Genomic DNA, 13,351 nt, shown 5'->3' with positions numbered 1-13,351 from the left:
TCCTCCTGTCTCAGCTTCCTGAGTAGCTAAGACTATAGGTGGGCACTACCCTGCCCAGCTAAGGAAAGAGTTTTATTGCCTAATTTCCTGAGTCAGCATCTGTTTAAATAATAGAACAGAATAAAATTCTGGAACCTAAGTAGGCACTGTCCTCTTAGCTGCAAAGGGCACTAGGACTAATATTTGTTCATGTAAAGTAGAAGTGGCAACTCAGATGCCTGTCAGGGCAGACAGGTGATTTAAATGAGTGATGCAAGCCAGATTGGATTTTCATGAAAGACACATTTGTTTTGCATATTGAATATGTAGTAATATTCTTCACTTCTGTAAAAAATGCTCTTCTCCCCATTTTTTTTCTTGAAATATAGAGTCCATATTTATCTTTTGTTTTCTTATTTTTGTTAGGCATGGATAGGAGAAATATTTCACCTTCTTTACTGGAAGGAAAAGAACAGTTCAAATGCAATGATAAAGGGCTCCTGATACCCAACTGCAGTGTCAAGGAGGCAATAGGGAATGGCGAGGAATGTGGCTACCTCACGACATGCACAGAGAATACACATCTGGTCTAATGGGGCAGTTTCTTTTCAGCTCTGGCCAATCATTGCCACAGGAGCATATGGGCTCAGTATTGCCTGACTTTCTGATTTTTCAAGAAAAGATGGAAATATAGATTTTTATGTGAAATCTCCCGCTTTTTAAATGTTAGTACCTTTTACAAAAAAGAAGCAATAAACCATGTGCACCACATAGACAATGCCTCTAGGCCTCCAATTTGCGTCATTTGATTTAAATAATATTTTATAATTTTTATCTTTTCTATGCCAGCTTCTATCACTGCCAAGTACAAATTCTAATGTCTTAGTTTGAAATGAGAGTGAGAGTAAAAGCCAGCCTGTGTTAGAGGTAAGAAATGAATTTGAGGCCCATTGAAGTGGCTTCCCAGCACTTTGCAAGGCCAAGGCAGGAAGATCACTTGAGTTCAGGAGTTTGAAAACAGCCTGGACAAGATGATGACACCTCTGTCTCCTCCCCACTCCGCCAAAAAAAAAAAAAAATATTAGCTAGGCGTGGTGCTGTGTGCCTACAGTTCCAACTACTCGGGAGGCTGAGGTGAGCTTGAGCCCAGGAGGTTGAGGCTAAAGTGAGCTGTGTTCATGCTACTACATTCAAGTCTGGGCAACAGAGTGAGACCCTGTCTCTATTAAAAAAAAATAAATGTGAAGGGAAGAAAAAGGAAAAAAACCTGAGATACTTTTGTTCATCTCCTCACCAAATAAATATTGCCAGGACTGTCTTGCTCTCCTCGTGGAGAACTAATACATGTCTCGGCCTAGTACTTACATTTTTGAAACAACAAATTGGAACACATGATCTGACAGTGGGACATAGTATTGAAATGTGGGAATGTCCAGGACAATGTGGGACACATGGCAGACATTCTTACAGAAACCCAAATAAAGTACCTTAGGGACTCACTATGTTCCTTACTTTCCAGGCGGCAGCCCTCTGTCACCAGGTCTTTTTGTATTTTTGGCTTTTTCAATATCTTGGTAACTAAAACCCCTTGGATGGACCTGCCTTCTAGTGAATTGCAAATACACAGAGGCTCCTGTGTTTGCATGAGTGTCTGAACCTTCAGCTCTGGCTGTTGGCAGCTCCAAAACACCTTGCTGACCCCACGGTGGCTTACACTGGTCGCCTGTCTGCAATGGGGAGAAAGACCCATGGGTTGGTACATAGGCCCACTTGAAAAGTGCTTTCCCACATTTGCTGAAATGCTAAAGTATAGAAGGAAGTGAAGGGGGAAGCACTGTCAGGTGCAAATTAAGAGTCTTCTCAGAGAAGGCTTGAGCTGATTTTGGATAGCGGCTGGTGAAAAGGCTTGTGGCTGCAAAGGGAGGGAGACTAGAGGGCAGCAATGGTGTCATGGGAAAGTTTGGTCTCTGAGTCTTAGCTCTAACTCAAGAGTGTTTTGATCCCACGCTATTCAGTGGAAGTCCAGGAGTGGTGACTACCTGGAGGAACAGGAGAGCTTGTGCTCTTATCAAATATATTTTTAAAATCCACCATTTCTTTAAATCTATGCTGATCTCACAAAATGTGCTGAATACAATCCACTTGCTGCCAGTTGGAGCCCTGGCCTAGTTCCTCTCTGAGGGCCCTCTAGCTATGACCCTTCATTATTTGGTAGTATTTTAAAAACCCAACCTGAAAACTAAATGCTTTAAACCCCTGAAATGAGGTCAGGTGGGTGTGTGGCCAGACAGCATCTAGAAAGAAATGCTGTTGCTCTCAGAGAATACTGAAGTGGAGCCAAGGACTGAGCGGGCGTCCACTTCTTTTCCCATGTGGACTTTCTCACCTTCCTATGTGGGCCTGTGGTCTTCTTAACTTTTTGTTTAGACCATGGTAGATTTAAATCCAGATCATATCTAAATCTTTAATAGTAATTGACCACATTCTGTTCAATGCTTTCCATATCTGCCAACATGCCAAGTGGGGTTTGGTAGATTGGATCTGGACTTGTGACAATCTCTGATATGACTTTTGAAGTGCTAAAGAATAACCTTGTGTTGGAACGTGGTGGGAGGAGGGTGAAGTGGTGGTGTTTCGGGTGTTTCTTGGAATTTGAACTCTTTCTCCTCTCTGTTGAAAATGAGAATAGGGAGTAAAGTCCATTTGTTTAACGGGGTTTTCCCTGACTGCTTATTCGCTTACACAGTGGTGGTGGTTGTTGACTGTTTCAGATATGTACATGCACTAAGTGGCTTGGCTATGAATGTGGGTTTTATAGACTCATAGAATATCAGAGCTAGAAAGAACATTTGAGAGGATCTCATCCACCAAAGTCCTCATTTTACTGATGAGGAAACTGAGGCCTAGGGGAGGGAAAGTGACACAGTGATTTAGTGGCAGAGTTAGTACAAGAGCTGGGGTTTCTTTCTTCTTTTCAATCCAGAGCTCTTCATCTTTATTATTTGTGACTGTGGAATAGCTACATAGATCAGTTGTGGAGATCAACCATCCCCTCATCCATGACTCTGGTACTTTCCTTCCTAAGAAGTCAATAAATATTATGAACCCACTATAAATGATAGCCATGATGGAAAATGCTGCCAGTAAAAATTATGCTTCCTAGATGCAGACTCATTATAGCCAATGAGTTCTCAGATTTATCAATCAGTAGGGGCACTTAAGATGTTTATATATTTGCCAGCTCCACTGTCCCTAATTGCTACCAGCACTGTTTTTAGTTGGTTAGATAACTATAATTGTGGTAACTGTTAAAAACATTTTAATGTTTAAAAAACCATGTTTGGTGAGTAGGTTGACCAAAAAAAAAGAAGAAAAAACCCCTCATGTTATACTTTTTAAATTTTAGTACTGAATATGGAGTAGGTATTCAGTAAGTATCTATTGAATGGAATAAATACTTCACTGCAATTTCAGGTTTTGCTGTTCTTTCCACTGGCCCAGGCTTCTTTGGGGAAGTAGTTCTGTCTACATGCTCTTAAGGGCTCCAGCTATAGCATATTTTCTTTAAACTTTTTAAAATTTATTTTTCATTTTATGTTATTTTGTTTATGTATTTAATTTTAGCAGTGAGGTCTCTGTCGCCCAGGCTGGAGTGCAGCGGTATCATCATAGCTCACTGCATCCTTGAACTCCTGGGCTCAAGCCATCCTCACACCTCAGTCTCCCGAGTAGCTAGGACCACAGGAACATGCCACTACAGCCAATTAATTTTTTATTTTTGTAGAGACAGGGTCTTGCTATGTTGCCCACACTGATCTCGAACTCCTGGGCTCAAGTGATCCTCCTGCCTTGGCCTCCCAAAGTGCTTGGATTATAGGTGTGAGCCACTGCACTCAGCCTGACACCTCTTTATTTCTAATCTCCTCTGTTCCCCTCACAGTACAGAGGATTACCTGGACATAGTGCTTCTCAAATAATTCTACTTTTTCTGATAGTCAGGGAAAGTATATACCCTCTGTCAAGTCAAGGAGTAGTTTAAAGTGGCTTCTTGCAAGTACATAATTTCTGTTAAAGCTTGTCTTTTACTGTCTAAATATATGAGAACTTTTTATTCTGCTTCATCCTTTGTTTGAATAGAAAATTATTATTTGCTCTCAAATTTTGGGGTAAAATTGCTGCTCAGGAAAATGTGTCATTTTTATATTCCATGGCATTCCCTGGGACACCCAAGTCACATCATAGGATCCCAATTTGAGGAACATGGAACTAGAAAGTATCTAGTATAGTTGGATGCAGTGGCACATGCTAAGGTGGGAGGATCATTTGAGGCCAGGAGTTCCAAGTCCAACTTGAGCAACACAGTGAGAGCCTGTCTCCTGAGGAAAATAATTTTTTAAAAAAGGAAGTATCTTGTGGATCCAGCCCCTTGAAGCAAGGTCATTGTTCTTAGCCTGGGGAGGTTATAATATCTAATTTGTTTAGAATTAGAACAGTAGTTTAAAAAAAAAAAAAACTGGCCAGGCATGCTGGCTCATGCCTGTAATCCCAGCACTTTGGGAGGTTGAGGCAGGCAGATCACGGGGTCAGGAGATCAAGACCATCCTGGCTAACATGGTGAAACCCCGTCTCTACTAAAAATACAAAAAATTAGCCAGGTGTGGTGGCGCGCACCTGTAGTCCCAGCTACTCGGGAGGCTGAGGCAGGAGAATCACTTGAACCCGGGAGGCAGAGGTTGCAGTGAGCCAAGATTCCCCCACTGCACTCCAGCCTGGGTGACAGAGCGAGACTCCATCACAAAACAAAACAAAACAAAAAATGTTATCCAAGTAATGTTTCCTTTAAAATAAGGCTGGCATGGAAGACCACTATGTAAGATTTGGGTCTTTTCTGGTAAAGGCAGGGGATTGGAGGTCCAGAAACTTACTCCTTTGGGTCCCTTCCCCTTGTAATCTCTGAAAGCAGTTTGAAAAGTTTTAAACTAGGGTGAAACCGTTCTTCATTCAGGTCTGGCATCTTTCATTCATTCAACATTTATTCACTTGATGTTTGTTGAGTGATTACTATGTGCCAGGTAGTGTTCTGACACTGCTGATAAAGCAGTGAATAAAAAGATAAAAATTCCCTGCCCTGATGGGACTAAACTTTTAGCGGAGTGGTCAGCCTACTACCATGCTAAATAAGTAAAACGCATGGTTTGTTAACTCTCCCTAGTCCTGAGGGGAATAGTAAAACAAGAAGGAGGATTGGAAGTGTCATGGTATTTGTTTTCCATTTTAGAGAGAGGTGAGGGAAGGCCTCAATGAGAAGATGAGTTTTCAATAAGGACTTGGAGGGAGTGAGGGAGCTAGCTTTGTGGACATCTGGTGAAAGAGCCTTCCAGGTGGAGGGAAGAGCAAGTACAAAACCTTGAGGTGGAAGGGAAAAGAGAAAAGAGGAGACAAAAATGGCACTAAGGTTTGTTTTTTTCCCAAATACATTACCACATTAGACACTAAAGTTTTTGATCTGAGCAATCAGAGAATGAGGTTGCCCTTAGCTGAGATAAGAAGACTGAGGGGAGAGAAGGGTTTGTGTCTAGGGGGTGGGGTAGGTGAGGGAGGAGGGAATATCAGGAACTCATTTAGACATGTTAAATTTGAGATGTCTGTCCTATATCCAGTTAAAGATGTCTGGTAAGCAGTTGGATGTATAAATCTTGAATTCAAGGCAAAGTTCAGGCTGGAGATTGACATTTTCCCACATCCCTGTAATAAGAATGTGGTATATCAGAAATACATCAGCAAACTGTCTTTCCACAAATGGCATGCACCCAGAAGGTTCATGGCTTCTAGTCCCAGTCACTTGAGGCTGCTGCATTCCAGTTGGCATATGTACAGACGATCCATTGCTTTCACCCTTAACAAGTGAGTTGGATAAACATGTCCTCACTTTCAAGGATCCCTAGGGATGACTTGTGAAGCTCAGAAACACAGTTCCAATGGAACTACATTTCATAATCTCAGATCCAGAACGTTGCTTTTCAATTGTAATGGTCTCCTTAGAGGGCCACAAAAACTTTGAAATAAGGCAAAGAAAATTTGTTTAGCCACCAAGGCTGCCCTTGCAGAAGCCAGAGCAGATCACAAAGCTGGCATTATCGCACATTGTGAATGACTTATCAAGAGGAAATCCTCTTCAAAGGAATGTCAAGGGCAGGCTTGAGGGGGAAAAGAAGTTAAAAAAGCAAAAGGGAGCCCTGGGAGCGGGGGTGCAGTGTTGGGGAGTAGGGGGAGGAGTGGCAGATTGGCTTTGCCAAGATCACAGAAGGAATAGTTTTCTTGACTTCTGTGCAGAGGAGCTCCAGTTTTTACTTAGTATTAGAGCGCCAAGCCACCTCCCTCTGTCCCAGTAGCCGCATCCTAGAGTAACTGCTCAGCCCTAGGTCCAAAGCGTGGGAACTGGAGAAAGGCCACTAGTCACTCAGCACTGACAAATATAGTAAACTCCTGCTGTCTTTGTTAGAGTGTGGGAGGCTGGGGAAGGGGAGGAGGTTGATACAGGATAAGGGAGTAGATGAAAAAGTCCAGGAATTCTAGAAGGGCATTCTAGAAGGGAGAGCTGGAAGTGGGTTAGAGAAGACTTTCAGGAGTAGGTGGCGTGTAAATGATAAGCAGGATTTGACTAGGCAGAAATGGAGAAAAGGGAAATCCTAGCAAAGGAAATGGCATGAGCAGAGGGAGATGCCTTCAGGGAATAGTAAATTAACGTGGGCAGAGTTAAAGTAAGTGAAAGAGGGCATGAAAAGGAAAGCCATACAATGTTGTGGTTAAGTACATAGTCTCTGGAGTCAGACATACTGGTGTGAAGCCAGGCTCTGCAATTTACTATGTGACCTTGGGCAAGTTACTCAACCTATTTTATCCTCTGTTTCCTTAATGTAAAATGAAAATAATAAAATTAATTGCATAATAGGGTGTTTGTGAGTATTTAATGGGATAATATCTAAGTGCTTGGCACAGTTCTATTTAAGTGCTTGGCATAGTTCTCTATAACCTAACTATCAATCATACTATGAAGGAAATTACACTAAAACATTTATAGTAGTTATACTTGGGTTTAGGGATTAAGGGGAATTTTTCTCTGTTTTATTATTTTCTTTTCTTACATATACATTCTCACAGCAATAATTAGAAAAAGCAAAACAACTTTTCTTTCTTTTTAAGCATGTGTGAAAGGGCCGGGCGCAGTGGCTCATGCCTGTAATCCCAGTACTTTGGGAGGTCGATGCGGGTGAATCACTTGAGATTAGGAGTTCGAGACTGGCCTGGCCAATATGGCGAAACGATTTCTCTACCAAAAAATACAAAAATTAGCCAGGCATGGTGAGACATGTCTGTAGTCCCAGCTATACTGGAGACTGAGGCATCAGAGTTGCTTGAACCTGGGAGGTGGAGGTTGTAGTGAGCTGAGATTGAGCCACTGCACTCCAGCCTGGGTGACAGAGTGAGACCCTGTCTCAAAAAAAAAAAAAAAAAAAAAAAAAAAGTGTAAAAGGCAATAGAAAACAATAAGATAAGAAAAATAGATTGAGGCTAGACCATCAAGCACATTCTTTTATGGCAAGGGTTTCAAATTACATTTCATGAGCTTTAAGATTCTATATAAGTGCTTCTGGGGTCCACAGATGCTTGGTTTAAATTTCTCCTTTAAAAATATATGTTGAGGTCGGCATGGTGGCTCATGCCTATAATCTTAGTACTTTGGAAGGCTGAGGCAGGTGGATGGTTTGAGCTCAGGAGTTCGAGGCCAGCCTGAGCAATGTGTCAAAACTCTGTCTCTACAAAAAATACAAAAATTAGCCAGGCGTGGTGGCATGTGCCTGTAGTCCCAGCTAGTCAGGAGGCTGAGGCAGCAGCATTGTTTGAGCCCAGGAGGTGGAGGCTGCAGTGAGCCCAGATTGTGCCACTACACTCCAACCTGGGCAATAGAGCCAGACCCTGTCTCATATATATATATATATATATATATATATATATATATATATATACACACACACACACAAACTGTAATAAAATTAAAACCATGTAAAATACATAAAAATTAACATATTAGAGACAATTAAAATTATGCTACCTCTTGACCTATTTTGTGTAGACTTTATAGTAAAGCGTCTTATACAAATAAAGTATCTTACAAGATGAACTGCTAAAATTGTTAGCGTTTGCAGCTACTTATCTATGAGTAAGAATTTTCTCAATACTGTACCACCAAAAAAACAGACAAACAAACAAACAAAACAAAACAGAAGTAAGTGGGGCATGGTGGGGCACACCTGTAGTTGCAGCCACTTGGGAGATTGAGGATTGCTTAAGCCCAGGAGCTCCAGGCTGCAGTGGTCTATGGTAGTGCCTGTGAATAGCCATTGTACTCCAGCCTAAGACCCAGCTCTATTATAAAACAAAAACAAAAACAGAATCAAATTGGATGTTAATATAAGAACGTAGTTCTTGATTTCAGGTTTTTGTGTTTATCAAAAGAGCCCCATTTTTCTCACTGATGGATTTCAAAATACATAGATGTAATGATTTTTAACTTACAAAATAAATTCATGTTAATAATGTAACCACCCAATGGGCTCACCTTGCCTGCTGCCTAGACAGAGCTGATTTCTCAAGACAGGGGAATTGCAAGAGAGAAAGAGTAATTCATGCAGAGCTGGCTGTGCATGAGACTGGAGTTTTATTATTACTCAGTTCAGTCTCCCTGAGCATTCAGGGATCAGAGGATACTTTGGCGGGTGAGGGAAGGCCAGTGAGTCAAGAGTGGTTATTGGTTGGGTCCGAGATGAAATCGTGGGAAGTTGAAGCTGTCCTCTTGTGCTGAGTCAGTTGCTGGGTGGGGGACACAAGATCAGAGGAGCCAGTTTATTGATCTGGGTGGTACCAGCTGATCCATCGAGTGCAGGGTCTGCAAAATATCTCAAGCACTGATCTTAGGAGCAGTTTAGGGAGGGTCAGAATCTTGTAGCCTCCAGCTGCGTGACTCCTAAACCGTAACTTCTAATTCTGTGGCTAATTTGTTAGTCCTACAAAGGCAGTCTAGTCCACAGGCAAGAAGGTTTGTTTTGGGAAAGGGCTATTATCATCTTTGTTTTAAACTATATACTATAAACTAAGTTCCTCCCAAAGTTATTTCAGCCTACACCCAGGAATGAACGAGGAGAGCTTGGAGGCCAGAAGCAAGATGGAGTTGGTTAGATCAGATCTCTTTCACTGTCCCAGCCACAAACCTGCAATGGTGGTTTCAATAAGATATCACTTTCGTGTGTTTTATACACCGGAGTTCTGTGACAAGTTTTTGTCTAAGATAGCATTCATTTGCTTTTGAAAAATAAAAATGTCTGAAAACCAATATTCTATAGGAAGTGGGGACCTCTGAAAGTTTTGGGGTTGGGGAATAGAAATCTTATATCTGTGCTTCTGGAAAGTTTATTTGGCAGCAATGTGAGAGATGGATTGATGGGGAGAAATTGGAGACTAGAATTAGGGAGAATAGTGCCTAACTAGAGGATAGGGCATTGGATACGCGGAGCAGATGGATAACAGAGATGCTGAAGGGCTGATTGACATGACTTGACAGAACATGGCAACTAATTACTTATGAGAAACAGGAGTCAAAGATGATGTGCTGAAGTTTAAAACCCAAGTCCCTAAGATGAAAGCATTGCTGTTCTCAGAGATCATAGACACAGGAAGAGGAGTCAATTTAAGGAACAGAAGCAGAAGATGATGAGTTCATTTTGGAGTATGTCGAGTCTCAGGTGTCTGTGGACAAAAAAGTAGGAGAGATGCCATTCAGCAGTTGGAGATATGAGTCTAGAACTCAGAAGATTATTCTGAGATGGAGATGGAGATGAAGATTTGGGAGTGATCCACTTAGAACAGATAAGGCCCCAAAATTGCTTATGCAAACTATGAATAGAAGTATAGTGAGATTATTGTTTTTTAAAAACATTTTTTTTTAGAGACAAAGTCTCACTCTGTTGCCCAGGCTGGAGTGCAGGGGCAGGACCATAGGTCACCATAACCATGAATCCTTAGGCTCCAGCAGTTCTCCTGCCTTGGCCTGCTGAAGTGTGGGATTACAGACATGAACCACCTTGCCTGGCCTTGGCCAATACTCTTCATGTAAAATTGCATCATGATGCCGATTTACAAAGTTTTGTTTCATCTTAAATGAAGTGACATCGTTGCTCTCAGTCTGTGCTAGATAGTGAGTTGGAATTGCACTGAGTAGTGTTTTTCCAGCTTAATTTTAGACGCAGGACCTAGGTGTACCTTGGAAGACCCGTGTCAGAGCGTTGACTCAGCTTCACCTGGTAGAATTAAGTAGCCATAAGTGGATCACAGATGAAGATAATACAGCTACATGCCCAATCTGCCACAGACTACAAGAGGTTTATGTTTCACTAGTAGGAATATTTAGATAGATGCCAGAATGATGTGAGTTGTAGACATCATGCAAAACTCCCAGTGCTGCTAGAGAAAAAAAAAATATTTGCTAACAAAGAGCTGTCACTTAACATATTGTGGTATGCTCACAGTTTAGGATCTGAAAAATAATGAAATTTTAGAACTCAAATGGCCTATGGAGTTCTTTTATTTCAACTTTCTAATTTAACATTTAACCCAAAATCTTACTTGGTAGCGGAGCTCAGAACTGAGGTCAGCCCAGTGTGCTTCCCATGATATTGCATTCCATCTAAACCCATTCCTTTAATTTTAAACTACAATACAGTAGTTCTCTAATTCAGTGGGGTTCGAGGCATATAAAGGAAATTAACCTTATCTCTAAAAGGATGTATATGTATCATGCCAGTGCTTGACCTGAGGTAAGATGAGGAAGCTACAACTGTTCCATGACTTTTTACCTGTGTGATTCAGTTACTTCCTTATTTCTCCTCATATGTATTTGCATTTATAGAATGCAGTTGAAGAATGTGGATTATACAAATGGTAGCTAAATTTGCAAGGAAATGATCTATGTAACTAGGCTGGGTGTGGTGGCTCATGCCTGTAATCCCAGCACTTTGGGAGGCCAAGGTGGGCACATCACCTGAGGTCAAGAGTTTGAGACAAGCCTGGCCAACATGGTGAAACCCCGTCTCTACTAAAAATATGAAAATTAGGTGGGTGTGGCGGCACATGCCTGTAGTCCCAGCTACGTGGGAGGCTGAGGTGGGAGGATCACTTGAACCTGGGAGGCGGAGGTTGCAGTGAGCCGAGATTGCACCACTGCACTCCAGCCTGGACCACAGAGCAAGAACCTGTTTAAAAAAAAAAAAAGAATGTCAATATGCTAAAAGTTAAGGGGTGGTTGGTGAGAAGGTGGTAGTCACACTTGAAATGTATGGAAATAAGCAGCGTGGCTGTTCTGCCTCTTCCTTCCTTCCTTCCTATCTTTCTTTCTTTCTTTTCTTTTTTTTTTTTTTTTGGAGTTTCGCTCTTGTTGCCCAGACTGGAGTGCAATGGTGTGATCTCGGCTCACTGCAACCTCCGCCTCCCGGGTTCAAGCGATTCTCCTGCCTCAGCCTCCTGAGTAGCTGGGATTACAGGTGTGTGCCACCACACCCAGCTAATTTTGTATTTTTAGTAGAGACAGGGTTTTCCATGTTGGTCAGGCTGGTCTTGAACTCCTGACCTCAGGTGATCTGCCTGCCTCAGCTTCCCAAAGTGCTGGGATTACAGGAGTGAGCCACTGCGCCTGGCCATGGTCTCTTTCTTCACTGACGCTCACTAAGCCTCTCATTTATAACATCCTAGAAACCGTACTTATTTCAAGGTGGTGAATGAAATGCAAGACAAACTTAAGTCAAGAGATGGTTGCGTGATCAGAGTGCAATTTGCAACTTTGTCTCAAAAAAAGTACTAATTGGGAGAGACTGACTTTTATTGACCCAAGTTAGAAATAATCAAGTAGCATCTTTACACAATTAAAATAGTATAATCACAGTTAGATTTTCAGTGTCTCTTAACTTTTCTTTTTCACAATCTTTTTTTTCTTTTCTTTTTTCATGTTTAGAGATGGTCTCACTGTCACCCAGCCTGGAATGCAGTGGCACCATCACAGCTCACCGCAGCCTAAAACTCCTGGGCTCAAGCAAGTCTCCCACCTCAGCCTCCCAAGTAGCTGAGACTACAGGAACATGCCACCATGCCCAGCTAATTATTTTTATTTTTATTTTTTGTAGAAACAGAGTTTTGCTATGTTCCCCTGGCTGGTCTTGAACTCCTGAGTTCGATTGATCCTCCTCCCTCAGCCTTTCAAAGTACCAGGATTAGAGGCATAAGCCACTGCATCTGGCCTTCTTCTGATTTAAAAAAACATATAATCATTATAGAACACTTATAAAAAACACAGGAAAATATAAGAAGGAAAATAAAGCTCATTCATAATCCCATTTCCCTTGTTTTTTGGTCTATCAAGGCATTTTATTTGTATGTGTTTATTACATGCCTAGAAAAAAAAGTCTCAGGTTTTCCCTCCTGTGTGTTTTCAGCTTGTTTCTTCATGGTCCATGATGCTAGCTGAGGTTGTCAGTGCAATGAAACCTAACTGACAGATGGGAGCAGATTATCTGTCATTTTTCTAGATCTTGTTAAGGCCTGAGCAAGAGTACTATCTGCCCTCCCCCCACCTTTTTTTTTGGTTGTCAAATGATTCTTTATTGAAATATTTTCCTTTGTACTTCTTAACTAGCTGGGCATTCCACTGTACCACTGTTAACGTCCTCTATGATGTCATGATGGTGGTGGCAGCCATCAACATTGCAGCCCACAGATTGGGAAGTCCCCAGGATCTCTTTAATGGTACCAGAGAGTTCTCTGGCTAAAGATCAGTGCCACATCTGTCCAGCAAGGTTGATAATCTCATCAAAAGTGATATTTCCATTGTGTCTAACGCTTTTTGTTTCTTTCTGTCTTTTGCTGGTCCCTTGAGGGCTTTGATGACCAGGGCAGAGACAGAAGGTACTGCCTCAGTCTGGGCCTGTCTCTTCTGATGGTCAGTTTCACTGTAATCCCCAGACCCTTCCAGTCACCAGTTCCCTTGGTGATGTCATACCCAACCTTGTTCTGGAGACAGATCCAGGGGGCTGATCTTGGGAGTCAGGGCAGATGTGTCACCGACTTCATTACTAGTGCACCTCATGTATATGACTTTGATCTCATTGGGGTTGAACTTAGGTGGCATGATGAGGTAGCTGGTGTTAGATGAGCCCAGATTCAGGATGACTGAAGAAGGTTGTACCTTGGCCTTCTCTGAGCTGGAAACTGAAGGGGTACCTTTCTGAAATGATAAAATTCACATGTAGCAGTGATTAAAAACAGTAAA

General features: G+C 41.8%; 1 protein-coding gene and 1 pseudogene across 2 annotated transcripts in view; one reads left to right on the top strand and one right to left on the bottom strand.

The window, feature by feature from the left end:
* Positions 1–13,351, top strand: part of KLHL13 (kelch like family member 13) — a 424,794-nt gene that overhangs the window by 187,949 nt on the left and 223,494 nt on the right. The gene's annotated exons all lie outside the window — the stretch shown is intronic.
* On the bottom strand, positions 12,711–13,210 carry LOC114674817 (large ribosomal subunit protein uL11 pseudogene; annotated as a pseudogene).

This window comes from Macaca mulatta, chromosome X, assembly GCF_049350105.2.
Source record: "Macaca mulatta isolate MMU2019108-1 chromosome X, T2T-MMU8v2.0, whole genome shotgun sequence".
NCBI classification, from domain to species: Eukaryota; Metazoa; Chordata; class Mammalia; order Primates; family Cercopithecidae; genus Macaca; species Macaca mulatta.
Note: the sequence above shows the minus strand (reverse complement) of the source record. Positions and strands in the feature narration are given on the sequence as shown.